The sequence below is a fragment of the Polypterus senegalus genome, chromosome 2, assembly GCF_016835505.1.
Source record: "Polypterus senegalus isolate Bchr_013 chromosome 2, ASM1683550v1, whole genome shotgun sequence".
Classification (NCBI taxonomy): domain Eukaryota; kingdom Metazoa; phylum Chordata; class Cladistia; order Polypteriformes; family Polypteridae; genus Polypterus; species Polypterus senegalus.
The window spans coordinates 237,478,001-237,495,071 of record NC_053155.1 but is presented as its reverse complement, the minus strand read 5'-3'; the positions used below and the strand labels follow the sequence as shown (position 1 = coordinate 237,495,071).

Sequence of the window (17,071 nt, the reverse complement as noted above, 5' to 3'; positions counted from 1 at the left end):
TTTTCTGTCATGTTCATGATCCTCCCCCCCCGATCTGAAACTGCTGTTTTCAAATACAGTAATCCCTCACTACTTCGCAGTTCACTTATCGCGGATTCACAACTTCGTGGGTTTTTAAATATAGTAGTAGTATTTCCTAGTGTAAGAACAACAAAACAAGTTTGGTGACTTCGTGCGTTGTAGCACGGGCTGTGATTGTCACACGGGAGGGAGACGACAAATCACAGCTTTCCGCTTTCTAATCGGGCCTGTGATTGGTGCTTTGACTGATGCCTAGATCCCACAGTATCCCCCCTTGTCATTCGCTTTAAGCTTTCTCACTGAGCGGTTTACTTTACAGTGTGCTGTGTGTGATTTTTTTTTTTTTTTTGTGGATTGTGTTGAACTTCGCTTCAATTTCCCCCCCTGCAATGGCTCCCAAACGTGCTCCTCCTTCCAAGGCTGGTGCTGAGCCTAAGCGACAACGAAGAATGATGACAATCGCTGAGAAGGTGAAATTTCTGGATATGTTGAAGGAAGGGAGAACGTACGCGGCTGTGGCCCGCCAATATGGCGTGAACGAATCCAGTGTTCGCTACATCAAGAAGGAAGAGGCGAACATTAGGAAGATGGCTACCATCACCTTTCAAAAGTCGGCGAAGAGAGTGACAGGAAATGGCACCACCATCTGAAGAGACGTAAAATACAGTCATTGGTTGCGCAGTAAAAGTCATCATCATCCTTTATCGTCACCATTTTTACTGCGCAGCATATTCATCACCATCATCACGCGGTAAGTGTAAACTTATCTACCAATTTCATATTGCTATCATATTATCTACCGATTTCATATTGCTTAGCAGTTGTCCCTGTTATTAACAGAGTAAAGGGTGGGTTATAAACAATACAGGGAGGGTTTAAAAACGTCCAAATACACGTTAATTAATTAAATAAATATGGTGTCCCTGCCACGCGGAAATTCAGTTATCGCGGTCGGCCTTGGAACCTATCTCCCGCGATAAGTGATAAATGACAAATTGGACTGGACTGCCAATACTGATGGATGACAAATTGGACTGGACTGCCAATACTGATGCTCTATGTAAGAAAGCTCAGAGCAGAATATACTTTCTGAGAAGGTTGGCATCCTTCAACATCTGCAGTAAGATGCTGCAGATGTTCTACCAGACGGTTGTGGCGAGTGCCCTCTTTTACGCGGTGGTGTGCTGGGGTGGCAGCATAAAGATGAAAGACGCCTCACGCCTGGACAAACTTGTTAAGAAGGCAGGCTCCATTGTAGGATTAAAGTTGGACAGTTTAACATCTGTGGCAGAGCGACGGGCACTAAGCAAACTCCTGTCAATCATGAAGAATCCACTGCATCCACTTAACAGTGTCATCTCCAGACAGAGGAGTAGCTTCAGTGACAGACTTTTGTCACTGTCCTGTTCCACTGACAGACTAAAGAGATCGTTCCTCCCCCACACTATGCGACTCTTCAATTCCACCCGGGGGAGTAAATGCGAACATTAATTTTATTTTAATTCTTTTCATTTTTAATACTATTTAATTTAATATTGTTTCTTTGTTGCTGGATTATGTGAATTTCACCTTGGGATTAATAAAGTATCTATCTATCTATCTATCTATCTATCTATCTATCTATCTATCTCTATCTCTCTATCTCTCTATCTCTCTATCTATCTATCTATGTGAGGGATTACTGTAAAGACGTGCTATAGCAGAGGTGAAAAATCTGTCTTTGCAGATTACAGACTTCGTATCAGAAATTTTGTCATTAGTACTATAACATGAAAAAAGTTTGTTTTAGCTATGCATTCAAAATTTCTTGCCTCACATTTCCTATCATCCTACATTTACCCAGATCGTTGTATACACGGAATGATATATTTACCCTATACAACTCCAGGCAACTCACACTCAGATAAACAGACTCGTGCTAGAGAACTAAAGCTGCATTGGTGGGGTTGGGTGTATAGGATAGCAGGATGCTTGCTGCTTGTGCTGATCGTCACATTTTCAAAGCGAAGAAATTTAAGGTGGCCCGGGATTACAACTTTTTTCATAGGCTTTATGGATTCTAGTGTTAATAGTTACCTGTATGGCAGTAGATATAGGGTCACACATAGTCTTCTCATTTTACGTGATTTAACTGGATCCCTTCGACACAATTATTATGTTTGTTGTATTATTTAAATGATATTGGAATATCTGGTGTTGTATTAAAGTGGTTCACTACCTTTCTTACTAGATGTAAAGTATATTGAAATGCTTTTTGTTACTGTTCCTCTGGTATTTCTCCGGGCTCAGTACATAGTCCAGTCTTATTTTTGATATATTTGCTGCCTCTGGGTAAATTCCCTGATAATTGTTCATTACAGTGCAAATGATTGCAGATTTATCTCCAGACTGCTCATTGCATTTGTAAAACTTAATTCTCCTATTTCAGATAATTGTTACAAAAAATATGATGCAGAGAAATTAGTGTGTGCCTCCTGCATTACCCAGGTTTTGTTCTTTTTGCACTTCCTGCCAGATAATCTGAGAATACAATTCACGATTTGTGTCCTTGTTCAGTATATACAAGTATTACTACTGTTGCTCCTATTAACCTTCAAGAACTATTTACTATTCAAAAGTCTATTGGTTCTCCTAGGTCCTTTTACTTTTTGGTTGCCCCATGAGTGAAGTTGTTTAGTAAGGATGATGATGTTTTTTTTCATGTTGGTCCTCAGTTTTGAACCAGTGTACCAGTTTGTCCAGGCCTCTAAAAACCTGGCAATTTTTCAGCATAATTTAAAGGTATAGCTTTTAGAAACTGTAGTGTGTGATACTATCCTTCTGATGTGACAGTACTGGCTTTGTCCTTTAGCATTATATGGAAGGTATTTAATGAAGAAAATGGAAGCAAATCTATACAGTGTATTCAATATAACCCACAGAAGTAATACAATTATTTAACAAATGACTTTAGTCAGGAAAGTAAATTTATGTATAAAATGGTTAAAAGAAACCCAATATTTGTTTATGACTCTGACTTCACAGTCAAGACCTCCCCACGTGGCTCTGTATTGGTATAAAAAGCAAATTGCACAAAATGAACAAAAGCAACTATGTCATTGAAATTTCAGGGGGAAAACATTTACACTTATGTGGTTAATTTAGACATGCACTAGTTCTGAAGTTCCTTTGACTGAATAGATTCTCCATTTTTTGAATGATACTATGTTAAAGAACAATTAACAACAGGATGCAACCACACTGAAGCATTTGTACTCATTCTCCACTGCATATGTTGGAGCAATCTAGACGAGAACAGGCCATTCAGCCCTACTAAGCACCCCAGTCATATCCACGTAATTCTTATTAATAAAAAAAACAAAACAGCAGTAGTTTTGAAACTTCCTAAAGTCCTACTGTATACCTCACTACTTGATAGCATATTCCAAGTATCTGTGCTTCTCTGTGTAAAGACAAACCTACTAATGTTTATATGAAATTTACCCTTAATAAGTTTCCAACTGTGTTGCCGTGTTCTTGATGATCTCATTTTAAAATAACAGTCTCGATTCACAGTACTAATTTCCTTCATAATTTAAAACACTTCATTCATGTCTCCTCTTAATCTTCTTTTGCTTAAAGTAAAAAGACTTAGCTCTTTTAATCTTTCTTGATAATTCATCCGCTGTAGCCCTGGAATCTGCCTAGTCACTCTTCTCTGGACTTTTTCTAGTGCTGGTATGTTCTTTTTGTAACCCGGAGACCAAAACTGTACACAGTACTCCAGACAAAGCCTCATCAGTGCATTATAAAGCTTGAGAATAACTGCATTGTTGAAGTCTGATGCATGTCATTTGCTGTCGGGAGTGTACTTTTAGATTTTTATGTTTTAAAACTGTGTGATCTTGAAACAAAATATGTTTAATTGGCTACACTAGGCTTGCTGTATTGACAATTTCTCATTATCACGTCTTCCTACAGATTATATAAAAGCCATTTGAAGTCTGATAGTTAACTATTTTAGAATGTTCGCTTTACCACTCTGCTCCTGCCTTTTGACTTGAAATGAGTAATCCTTATTTCAGATGCGGTTGATGTGCTGTAGGATTCATCGCTGCACTCCCACTGAGTTTTTGATTTCCTTTACACACGAGAATAAAAAAAAAAAGTTTTCTGTTCAGACAGAAGATACACACTAATATTACACATGAATGTAAGTGTATAATGCAGCACCATAATTTAGCAGAGTGGTAGTGTTTTATTTGCATTGTAGGGGGCTGGTCTATGACTCTAATTATTCCTCACTTCAAACTGAAAATCATGGCATTATGACTAGTCTAGCGAACGTTGCATTTATTTATCTGCATCATGTAACACTGAGGTATAATCAGCTTACTGGGATGAGAGCCTGTAACCGCATGTTTCCTGTTCAAATGTTTGTGCATCTCCGTTCTTCTGTCATGCTATGCGAGGTCAGACCTACACATTTTGCAACTCACAGCCTTGATTTTTCTGCATTCAGAGTGAAGTGTTTTCTAACTCTGGAAATCTTAGGTCACACTGTCTTTTCTGCCACTTGCTTAGAATCTGCCTTTTTTCAAATGTGTTCAGAACTGAATGTAGTAGTGCTGCAATTGCACTGCACATCATACTTGGCCTAATGAAGTAAGCAACTAATCGATTAAAGTGATCATTGCCAACCTTTTTAGTAATCGATTATTATCAATAATGTTAATTAGTTTCTGCAAGCGTAGCTAAATAATATCATATGCTCCACTTCAATCATACCCTTTTCATGCTTATTCATAGAATTCCAGCATGTTAGTAAAATATGACCTCTATTTTCTGAACCCATGCTAAGACTTTTCAGTAAACTTCCTGTTCTTGCCATGTGTTGCTTAATCTTATCCTTAATAATTCCTATCATTAATTTTCTTGTGATGCACATTAAGCTTACTGGCTGTGGTAAAAACAAGGCAGTTAACAAGAAAAAGATTTTGGGATGGCCTCCCCGTATAGTGAAAAATTAACAAAAAAAAGAAGCCCATCTTTACAGATTGGAGTTCACAACTGAACTGATCTAACAGGATGAGCCTGTAAATATGGTGGATAGGTTGAAGAGGTAGGGTTGGGGTGGCCAGAACAGGAAATGACATGGCAGTAAGGTGAATTCTGGGTACTGGAGGTGATGTCATCAGGGTTGGCCAGAATTAATGTTACTGGGTGGTTCGGTAGTGATGTCACTGAGAGGCAGAGCCTTTGGCACAGGGAAACAAGAGGAAATATGATAAGTTGTGAGCACCAACCCCTGGTCTGGCTGACAAATAACACTATTTGAGCCTGTAAACTGTCCCCATGCACACGTGTATGACATGTGCACCCACCCCCCGGCTCAGACCAGTCATGTCAGACGGCCCAAACCGTGAGGTTGTGAATCCAAAAAAGAGCATCAGCATTGGCCTGAGAGAACCCTGATGATTAAAGACACAAAACTTACAAGGTTGGAAGTCCAAAAACCAACAAGTGACACGTACGTTAGTGTCCTTTTGCACCGCCATCCAGTGCAGAGCTGCATGAGCAGTGACAAGGGTAAGCTCAGAGCCTAAAAGGTAGTACCTCAGTTGTGTTACTGCCTATGTGAGCGCGAAGGACTCCTGTTCCACCACCGTATACCTGGTTTCCCGGTCCAGCAGTTGCCGACTCAGGAACACGATGGGGTGTTTGACACCATCAACGCTTTGGCTCAGCACGGCACAGAGTCCTGTGTCCGAAGTACTGGTCTGTAGAATAAAAGGCAGAGAAAAGTTAGGAGCTCTTAGAACAGATGCTTACATAATGGGCTGCTTTAAGGTCCTGAAATGCAGCGTCCGCTAACTATCCCATACCATGTTGTTCCTTGTTAAATCTGTCAAGGGTGCCACTCTCTCGGAGAACCGTGGTACAAACTGGCAGTAGTACCAGGCCAAACCAAGAAAGGCTTGGACCTGCTGCTTTGTTTTTGGATGGGGTCACTTCAATATGGCCTCTGTCTACTTTGGAACACTGTGGTTTAACCATACCACCACCCTCCATGTAGCCTAAATACTTGGCCTGGCGCAATCCAAATAAGCATTTCTTAGGATTGATACAAAGTCCGGCTTTAAAAAAAGTGTCTGGAGCACAGCCTGAATCTGCTTTAGTTTTTCTTCCCTGTGTCGGAATAGATGATGACGTCATCCAGGTACGCGGCACTGTAGGAATTTTGGGACCGTAGCACTTTATCCACCAGACACTGGAAGGTGGCAGATACTCCGTGCAATCCATATGGACGAACCTGATATTGCATGTGTCCACTAGGGGTGCTAAATGTTGTCTTGGCCTTTACGGAGTCCATTAAAGGAACTTGCCGGTACCTCTTTGTCATGTCAGGAGTGGTCAAGTACTTCGCCTTTCCAAGTCGCTCGAGGAGGTCACCCACTAATGGCATTGGTAAGTGTCAAATTGCGAGACTTGATTAATGCGAGAGAAGTCGTTGCAGAATTTCCAACTTCCATCGTGCTTGGGGACCAATACAATTGGGCTGGACCAGAGACTATGACTTTCCTCAATTACTCCTAATTCCAGCACGCATTTGATCTCAAGCACCACTTCAGCCCATTTTGCCTCCAGGAGGTGGTATGGCCGTTCCCAAATTATTTCCCCTGGGTCTGTTATGATGTCATGTTTAATCAGCGAGATCTGACCAGGTTTCTCGCTGACCACCTCAGGAAAGGGCAGAATTACTGCATTGAGCTCCTGTCATTGTTTTGGTGTCAAATTAGGGACAAAATTAAGGTCATAATAATAGACTAAAAGGGAACAGGGCTGGCCAGAGTAAGCAGCAGGTTGACGTGATAAATCCTTTCGCTTGATCGATGATTTGGTTGTTTGATCGGATAGTCAACAAGCCCTTTTTGCTCCTTAACTTCTTATGGGCTCTGCCTTAGAGTGCAAGGTAGGCACAAGTACCATGACACAGTCTCCAGCGTGGAACTCCTGAAGTACTGTCCCATGATCATAACATCGGGCCGGCGCTGCTTGAGCCATTTCCATATTCGCTTTTAATATTGGCCTAATTTTTAAGAATCTATTGCATAATTGTGTGATGTACTCCAGAATGTTAGCGGATGGGAGGGCTTCTTCATCCCATCCTTGTTTTAGAATGTCCAACATTCCTCGACGTTGTCTCCCATATAGTAACTCAAAAGGGGAGAACCCTGAGGAGGCTTGAAGCACTACTCGATGGGCAAAAAGTATGAGATGGAGGTGCTGGTTCCAGTTCCTTCCATCCTTGCTGACCACCTTGCGTAACATTTATTTGAGAGTTTGATTAAATCTGTCATTGAGACCATCAGTTTAAGGATGGCATACTGCAATCTTTAAGTGTTTGATTTTGAGCAGCTTGGCAACTTTCCTGAACGTCTTCGAGGTGAAAGATCTTGGTCTATCATGACTTCTTTAGGGATGGCGTATTGTGCAAAGACCCCTACAAGTTCCTGTGTGATAGTTTTGGAATTGGCTACTCTGAGGGGAATAGCCTCGGGATAACAAGTAGCATAATCAACAAGGACTAGAATATATTTATGTTCTGTAGTAGAGGAATCAAGGGTTCTACAGTGTCGACCCTTTATACATTCAAAGGGAATTTCAGTTAGAGGAAGGGTAACCAATGGAGCACGGTCCTTTTTAGAAATCTGACGTACGGTAACTGACACTCTGGACATGAAACACAGAAACACTGACCTCTTTATGTATTCTTGGCCAGTAAAATCGAAGTTTGATTCTTTGCAGTTTTTTTTTTTACTCCCAGATGGACACCTAGATGGTGGGTATGTGCAAGTTCACAAATCTGCTGCCAGAAGTTCCGTGGTAAAAGCAATAATGACCTCACCTCCCCCTTGTGCTCAGTTACTCGATATAACATTTTCTATAACAAAGTGGGGCCCAGATGGCATGGGATGTAAGGTATGCTGACCATTTACTGAAACCACTGCAGTCTTGGCAAACTTAAGGGAATCATCATTCAATTGTTCCCGTATAAAGGAGGCAGGTGTTTGCCTAAATTGAAATTGTAGGGTAATAAGGATCAGGACGACCTCAGTGCGTGGAGCACCTGCCTGTGACATCGATGGCCCAGCCATCAGGGAATCTGGCATCTTCACTGCAACTTCTGCTGCGTCATACTGGATAGATATGTGACTCTTTGTTGGAAATATTGCTGCTTGTGTCTATGAGAGCGGTGACTTTATGACAGTTTACCACTTCCACTCCTGTCCAAGGAAAAGATAAGGGGTTAACCATATCACAATATCTCTTCCCTCCGGTCCCCTCGCATCCTGGAACATTGCCGAACTAAGAGCACTGTCACTTGTCCGGAGGCTTCGCTGTCTGCTGCATGTGGTGACGGTTGGGCTTGAGAGTAGGGACACGTTCTGTCATGTTTTGACAGTAGGACTGCTTGGTCATCCCAGATTGTGAAGCCGCCCGATATTGTTCTGTGACCTCAATGACATCTTTCCTACTTTAAAAGGGCTGTCCCCGAACCGGTTGGGTGAGATATTCAGACAGGCCGTTCAATAGGAAATAACTGGCCTTAGCCATTTCTTGGTCCTGCCCCATAAGGTGCACGCTTGGAAGCTGGTTGGCCACTCTGCGTTGAACCTCCAGTCAAAATACAGCCTTGTCTGCTGGTCCAGGGCTCCTCCACCTCAAAGGTCTCTGCCTTTGTGGGTTTATGGGAGGCGACATTCTCCTCTGAGAAAACATATCAAGCCCCTTGCATCTCCCCTTTCCAGTTGGTCGGATATTGCACTTGGTCCTTTCGAACAGCAACATGTGCCACATGCTTGGTGATCTGGGTATCTCTCAGGTCCTGCTCCTGGGACATCTTGGAGCCAAAATCCTGCCAACTACGCCAATGTGGTAAAAATAAGGCGGTAAACAAGAAAAAGGTTTGGGGATGGCCACCCTGTATGCTGAAAAATCAGCAAAATAAAAGAAGCACGCCTTTACAGATCAGAGTTCACAACTGAACTGATCTAACAGGATGATTCTGTTCTATAAATATGGTGGTTAGGAGGAAGAGGTGGAGTTAGGGCAGCCTGAACAGGAACTGGCATGGCAGGAATGTGAATTATGGGTACCAGAAGTGATGTTGATGTTAGTGAGTGGATCAGTAGTGATGTCAATGAGAGGCAGAAGAAACAAGAGGATCAGTTGCGATGGCCAGCCCCCGGTCTGTCTGATAAATAACACTTTTTGAGCCTGTAAACTGTCACGTGTGTGACATGACCTAAAGTTGCTTGGACCTGCCCAGCCACCCTTTTTATATAATGGGGTAATATTTTCCATTTTCTAGTCCTTCAGAATCTCCCAGTCCTCAGTGATTTCCTAAAAATATGTGTCAAGGGTTTATATATGTACTCACTAGCCTTCTTAAAGACTTGAGGTAAACATTATCTGGTCCTGGTGATTTGTTTAATTTCAGCCTGTTTAATCCAAGCTGTACTTCTCCTTATACAATTTCTAAATTGCTCAGTACATCCTTAGTAGTCTTTTTTATTTCTGTGAGGTTATCTACTTCCTCACTTGTGAAGACCTCAGAAAAATGCGAGTTAAGAGAATCCACAATTTTTTTTCCCTTTTTCACCTTTACTATTCATGAAGCACTTCATCTCCTCCTTGACTGTTCTTTTATTACTAAAATAATGAAAGAATCTCTTTGGGTTATCTTTTGCCTTTCTGCTATATTCCACTCTGTCTTTTAGCCTCCTTTATATCTTTCTGAATGATTGCCCTCATGTTTTCTTACACCTTATGATTCAGATTGGAGTTATTAGTCTTATACGTCTTATACAGCTGTATATTCCTCTGTAGCTTGTTTTTTAACACTTTATTAAACCATTGCAGAGTATTTTTAAATTTCCTTCTAATTCCAAATTTAGGTAATTACCAGTCCTGCATTACATGTAAAATATTTTTAAGCCTGTTCCACTACTCCTCTACTGTCCCACACTTAAAAGCTTATCCCAGTCTATCCTACTTAGACTTTGCTGCATCTGCACAAAATTTGTTTTTACCAAAGTTAAACCTAACAGTTTTAGTGTTTGTATCTACACTTTTTCAAAACACACTGTATTATATTATGGTTACTTGATGCAAGTGGTTCAGTCACCTCTACACCCTCAATTCTATCCTGATTATTACAGACTACTAAATCTAGGCAGGCTTTAAACCTGATTTGGTGCTTTAACATACTGTGTTAAAAAATACTGATTATTGCTAAAGGCACATGATTTTGTGCTTCGCTATTTACAAGGTAATCCCAGTTAATATTTGGGCAGTTAAATGTTGTTTAATCAGGTTTCTGTTATTGCTATAATATCATAATTATGCTCCTTTACATACAACTCCAGCTCATGTTTTATTTTGATACTTCCAACATTAATGCAAGCTACTCATTTTACTTTTACATTTAAATTTCGGCTTAGAATTTACGTTACTATGCATTTTTGTTTTTAAACTATTGTTTGTTCCTCCCTGTACAGTTCTAAACCTGGCCTATCCTAAACTGCATTCCGACCATTACCCTAGTTTAAGCAATCTTTCTAACCTACTCTTACACCTTCCCAACACTCTGGTGCCTCTTTAAAATCCCTACACATAAGGTGGAATTGATTTTGATTTTGGATGTTGAATACTGGTGTCTTTACTGTTCCAGAAATGCAAGATTATTGACACTGTCAGTTCCAAGATAAGCGTGAATGCTTGAAGTCAAAAAGGTGAAAATGGACAGTTTATGTTTACATTAGCATAAGAGTGATACATACTACTCGTTTTTTGGAATGATTTCCCCAACCTAAGCTTAATTACCACTTTTCAGGATGGTCCACAGATTTCTGTTGGTACTGAGGTTAACAACTTGCTAAATCCAACAAGGATTTTTACTTCAAATTCTTGAGTCACTACAAACTGCTTTAATCTCTGTGTTTTGAATTCTTGCCATTTTGACTCCCCCAACAATGAATTAAAGCAGGTTGTCATTTACTGCACACATGATGCTTTTAAACAGCTAATGGATTTTTCTTTGTTTATAGGAATGTGTCTCTTCCACAGGGAGTGGTAAATCAGTCACAGTTGACAACGTTTATTAAATATACTAGATGTTATTTGACAATCTATGTCTGTGCTCTTAAAATCGAATCTTAGAGTAAAATTGTCCTATTAGAGAGGGAACAGGCCAAACCCCATTCTTGATCTCAGCTATATTCAGAATCTTTTGTAGCTCAAATTGTACTGCCTCCAAAGTATATCTTGGCTGCTTAAAGGAACAAATTTGCCAAGAAGTAAAATATTTTTATTAGTGTGCTAAGTTAGCAGTTGCATCCACAAAAGACTTGAAATTGTGATTGAAGTGAAAGATGCCTCCAGTAAATATTGATGTGTGGGATTATTCATTTGCTATATTACATTTAATGTATTTGCTTGACAAATTTGACTTAGCATTCATATATAAATCTTAAAAAATAGGAAAATTTCCCAGAATCTATTTAACTTTGAAATACACTTTATATATGCCATTTTTTACACTAATGTCCACACAATATTTTTTTTTTTAAAAGCCCCAAAGTACAAAGGTAAATAATCATCATTTTTTAATTTCTGATTTTAATTTAAACATGATAAATAACGATCAAGGAATATTTACCAGTTGTGAATTAAAAAAAATGGAATGAATTTTTCATGTCACGTGGAACTCAAGACTATGATTAACAGCTTATTAATCCTAAAGCCGCAAACCAAACATTCCAGGATACATTAAATGCAAGGATGGAACAACCATGAACATGGCACCAGTCCGTTTTGAGGCCCATTCATACATACACCGACACTTGCACTAATATGCCATCAATTTGGAGTCCTCGGTTTGCCTACTCAGTCTGTGCATTTTGTGGATATAGAAGATCACATGTAGCACACAGGATAAACCCAATGCAGCACATGGAAAATATGAACCAACAATGCTAAACGCTACGCTAATGTGCAAATAACACCAGACAAATGTCAAAATTGTGTTTCCTATTTTTATCTTGGGAGCGTTGCTGAAAAAATAGAATTATTCACTACAATAAAACCGATACTGTGCAGTAAATGCAGTAAAGATGCAAAAAGGTATCACAATAGCAGAAACCTCTCCAGCATCATATCTCCTTTAAGATTAAATTTACATGAATGCATATTTTTGGTTGAAGTTTGCTTAGATTGATAACTAACCCTTAAAAATATACTAAGTAACTCTTGAAACCTTTCACAAATAAAAACAAATTGCATTAAAACAAAACCTTGCAAGAAATAGCAGTCATCTTCCATACACAGATGTGATTAACATGTAATTTTTATTAATTTACACCAATAAAACAGGTAATTTCTATGTGATGATCTGTTTTTTTATTTGTCCCCCACCCCCACCCCCCCAAGTATTAGCATTGCCTTTGAATTGGAACAGAATTCATATGTGCAATTTGCATTTTTATCCTTTTTATTGTTTTACTCAGTCGTCGTAATAAATTTTAAGGTTGGTATTAAAAAAAAAAAAAAAAAAAGTGAATTCATTGTTATGCATTATTAAAGTTGTATGTCAATGCATATGAATTGTATTAAGTGGCCAAAAAAACAATGAAATAAGAAATTGACTTCTTAAAGAATATTTCATATGTCTAATTTTTGTTTAAATTATATTTTCTAGCCAGATGCATGAAGAAAGAAGACTCTTTAAAACAATGTCGTTCACGAGGCAATAACTCTTAGAAATAAGGCAATTGAAAAATACTCCAGTCACACATACATACTGTAACTCAGTAAATGTTCTTTAACACTAGAATTACCAGAGCCTACGAAAAAACTCGTAGATCCATCCCACCTTAAATCGCTTCTTAAAACCGTTCTCACCTCTCCGCCAGCGTCTTTTGTTCATGTAAATGTGCTGCTAAACACAAGCTGCAAGCAGCCGGCTATTCCATCCCCCCACCGACTTAGAACGTGAACCAACTTCTCCCAGCTCATGCCATGATTGCATATCTGGGAGTGAAGTGGAGTTTTAGAGTGGAAATAATAGATCGTTATTTGGAACACATTCATTTCATGTGTGTTCCATTTCCACAGTTATCTGTGTACACCCATTGTTAAAATAGAAACTTTTTCATATTTTAGTAATTAATGTTACAAAATGTAGGCATAAACTTTAAAATGTGTGAAGCCTGAAGGCCAAAGATCAAATAAACACTTTTACAAAAGGTTCAAGAATGTCACAACAGCTTCCGCCGGTAAGATTCTGTTACTTAGAGCCCTGCAGACTTGACGTACCTCAGAGACCCAAGTTCGATTCCCTGCTGGAGAGAAAATGTTTTTTTATAAATATATATATCTTTTGCCATTCTACTTGCCTTAACTCCCTGTCTATCTATATAGTAATAATAGTAATTTTATTATTATATAGCAGCTTCCCTGTCTGCCTATCACATCAGCTGTTTTTTTATATATATATTATACAGTGCCCTATGGGGTGCCAAACAGGCAATTACAATGATTTTCGGAATAAATAAAATTTTGGTGGTCGTCTTGCTGTTGCCTCTCTGGTGCACCTGCCACTTTCATTTGCCCAATTGCTTATGTTTCCTAATTGGACAGATTTGATATCGCTGAAGCGTAATTGACTTGGAGTTAGACTGTAATAATTAAGTGTTCCCTAAATTTGTATATATTGAAATTCACAACTGGTAATTATTAAAACAAGATGCAAACCAGGTATCAGAGTTTAAACTTCTAATTCCGTGCTCAAGTTCAGTTCAAAATAACCTATTTAATCTTGCATATCACCTGGTTGTGGTAAATCTGAATTTTTGGAATATGTGTTACTGAAAGAATTATTTAGTAAATGGTACAGTGTTAAAAGGTATTTGCCCTCTTCCCGGTGTTTTATTTTTTTGAATATTCGCTAAAAAGAATACTTTTGACTTTTTAGACAAAATGTCGAGATAAACAGAAAAAGTGTTAACATATAAAACCATTCCTAAATTGCCACATAATATGTTCAATACTATTGTCGAACACTTATACTGCCCATTTGAAAAGGTAATTGTCCTGCCTCAGTTTAAGGAAAACCCAGAACAGATGATGAAACAAAAACTGTTGAAACATTCCATTCCGGAAAGCACTACAAATCTATTTCGAAGGCTTTGAGACTCCACTGCATCTCATGGAATGGTGGGGAACCTTGTTAAGAAATGCAAGATTGCCAACATTACCCTGAAGGCACACAGGATCCTTGAAAAACATCCAAGAACTGCATGCCTCTCTAGCATCTGTTTCACTATAAGCAAGAGTCTGAGTGAATTCATGGGAGAGTAGCAAGACAAAAATCTCTAATAACAAACATTATCATCAATGTTTGCTAAACAAAAACAAATTACCTGGGTGATACCCATGCCTTTTTGTGGATATTTCAGTCAGAAGTAGAACTCTTTGAGTGGCAAAGGTTAGGGGTAATGCAAACACAGCTTTTGACAGTAGGTAGATCATACAGCGTACTTACAGTATATTATGGGGATGAAAGTGTGATGGTGTATGGATGCCTTGTTGCCTCAGAACCCAGAAGACTTGCCATTATTGAAAAAAAACACTTGAATACTGAACTTTACTACGATATTCTTAAGAAGAATGTTCGGTCATCTATCTGTGACCTGAAGCATGAATGGGTAATGCAATAGGACAATAACCCAAAACACAAAAACAGGTCTACAACTGATATATTCAGGAGAAACAACATTTAATTTTTAGAATGGAACCCAGTAAAGATGCTGTGGCAAGAATTGGAAGAAAAAAGTAGTTAATATTCGCAAAGAATGGCAATGTAAAAGAGTGATATCAAATTGTAAGAGATGTTTAGCAGGGATTATTGCTGCTAAAGGTGCCACAACAAAGTAGTGAAACTATGAGGCAAATTACTTTTTCACATGGGTGATATGGGATGTTGGATAATTTTATTTCTAAATTTAAAAAACAAAAGTAATAGCTTGAAAACTGTATTGTGTGTTCACTAAGGTTCCCTTTTTCTAGTACTGCATTTTGTCTAAAGGTCTGAGGTCATTCATTGTGAGGTTAGGAGTATGCACTGATACAGTGCATTTCCACACGCACCACACAACAAACCAACTCAGGATACAGATTAGGACCCGAGTGCGGCCATGCACCAGGCGATATCTCAGCACCACACTAGTTCAGATGTAGTGGAACAGTGTGAGGTTTTTTTGTTTTTTGGTTTTTTTTTTATGGTGGCTGGAGTGCCAATTCTGCCACCAATCCTCAAGTTTTTCCCTGCAGGTTGGAGGGCCTACATGCAGGGATTGATGCAGATTACTGTCATACCCAGGACGGATTCATTGTGAAATATATGCAAAATCAGGATATTCTAAATGGGGCAAATACTTTTTCATAGCATTGTACTAGAAGAATTATTTTTTTCATATTTTTATTGGAAAATCCCCAACAATATAATCATTTTAGTGTGGGGGTAATTTAAACATTTTTTGTTATTAGAAAAGGTATGACCCAAGTCACTTCATGAATATTTTAATTTGACTGAATTTTAATCTGCCTCTGCCTTGTTTTGTTTAATTTGCTCCCCGATAATTTGCATCCCCTGACAATAATATTTTGCATTTTTCATTTAATAATATTTTAGTTAGCTTTGCTTTGCCTAATTCCAAATAAAGAATTATTGCGCTAAAAAAACATGCATCACATTTTAATGTTTCAAAGCATAGTGATTATGAAATCACTTTAAATCCATGAATTTAAAAAAACTGCTTTCTGTGTTTGTTGTGTGTCTTTTTCTAATGGTTTTCTTTCATCGCTTATCTGCCACTGTCTTCCGCTGTAGACGCTTCATCTCGCAGCCTTGCTTCACGTGAGCGTGTGCACAAAAGTAGCAAGGTAGCTGGGCCAGGCTCTGCTCTCTCATCTCTAGCTCAGAAACAAAAGGGTGGGTATGCATGCCATTGCTTGGCAAGCAAAATGCACACAAAGCTGGGTTTATTCATAGTTGCTGCAAATTGTTTGCTTTTTCATTTGCTTTCTTGCATTAAGGTTGAATGCTTCTGACAAAATAAGTATCAGATTTTATTATACTTATACTATACTGTTTTTTTCTTTGTTTACAGTTTTTTTGCTTTGTTTACAGATTCACAAAGATATATTCTCTGATATGACTATTACTTTACTTGGTTATTTCTGATACTTATGTTCTTATTATTGAACTTTATGACACTGTTGAAATGTTTTAGTCCAAACCATAAAGGGAAAAATCGTTCTGCCTAATTAAATAGCATTTTTTTTTAGAAATGCTTACAAATGTCAAGATGTTAGTGTTCCATCTTCTGCCTACAGTAGAAATACATATCTCATACTCTGCTCATTTTTAACACTGTTTTCATTTTTTGCTATATTAGGTAAATGAAAATCCTTTTTTATCACAAGTAAACTTTAAATCTGTACTTTCCTGATGGTATCCTTCCATTAATGAAAAATGAAGCTAAAATGATTGTGTTATAAATATTTGAATCTAATCTGAAGTCTCAATTTATGTGTTTTAAAATGTGTACACTGCTGTCTAAACATCAAAAGCTGCTTGTTTAACCATAACGCAATTGTGACACAATTACAATTAAATGAAAATAACCCTTAATGCTGTCTAGCGATTAGTTTTTCATTTGTTTATTTTGGCAATAGGACAAATTCTTATTTGTCTACCAACTAGTACTGATAAACAAAGTGCATACACTTGCCACCAGTGTATATTTTATCAAGCAAAAATGCCAAATTTAGCTGCATTTAAATGTTACATTTGATGTTTTGTTACCAGTAAGAATATTGTTCAGATATTTGTAGTGCAATTGTTTTTTGATTTTTATGTGAAATTGCCTATTAAAGACACATAGGTAAATAAAGGACTCAAGCTGGCTCATAATGTGTAGTTTCATTAAGTTTACAGTTATTC

General features: G+C 38.3%; 1 protein-coding gene across 1 annotated transcript in view; it reads left to right on the top strand.

Moving 5' to 3' along the window:
- mycbp2 (MYC binding protein 2) overlaps positions 1-17,071 on the top strand; it is a 503,803-nt gene that overhangs the window by 364,797 nt on the left and 121,935 nt on the right.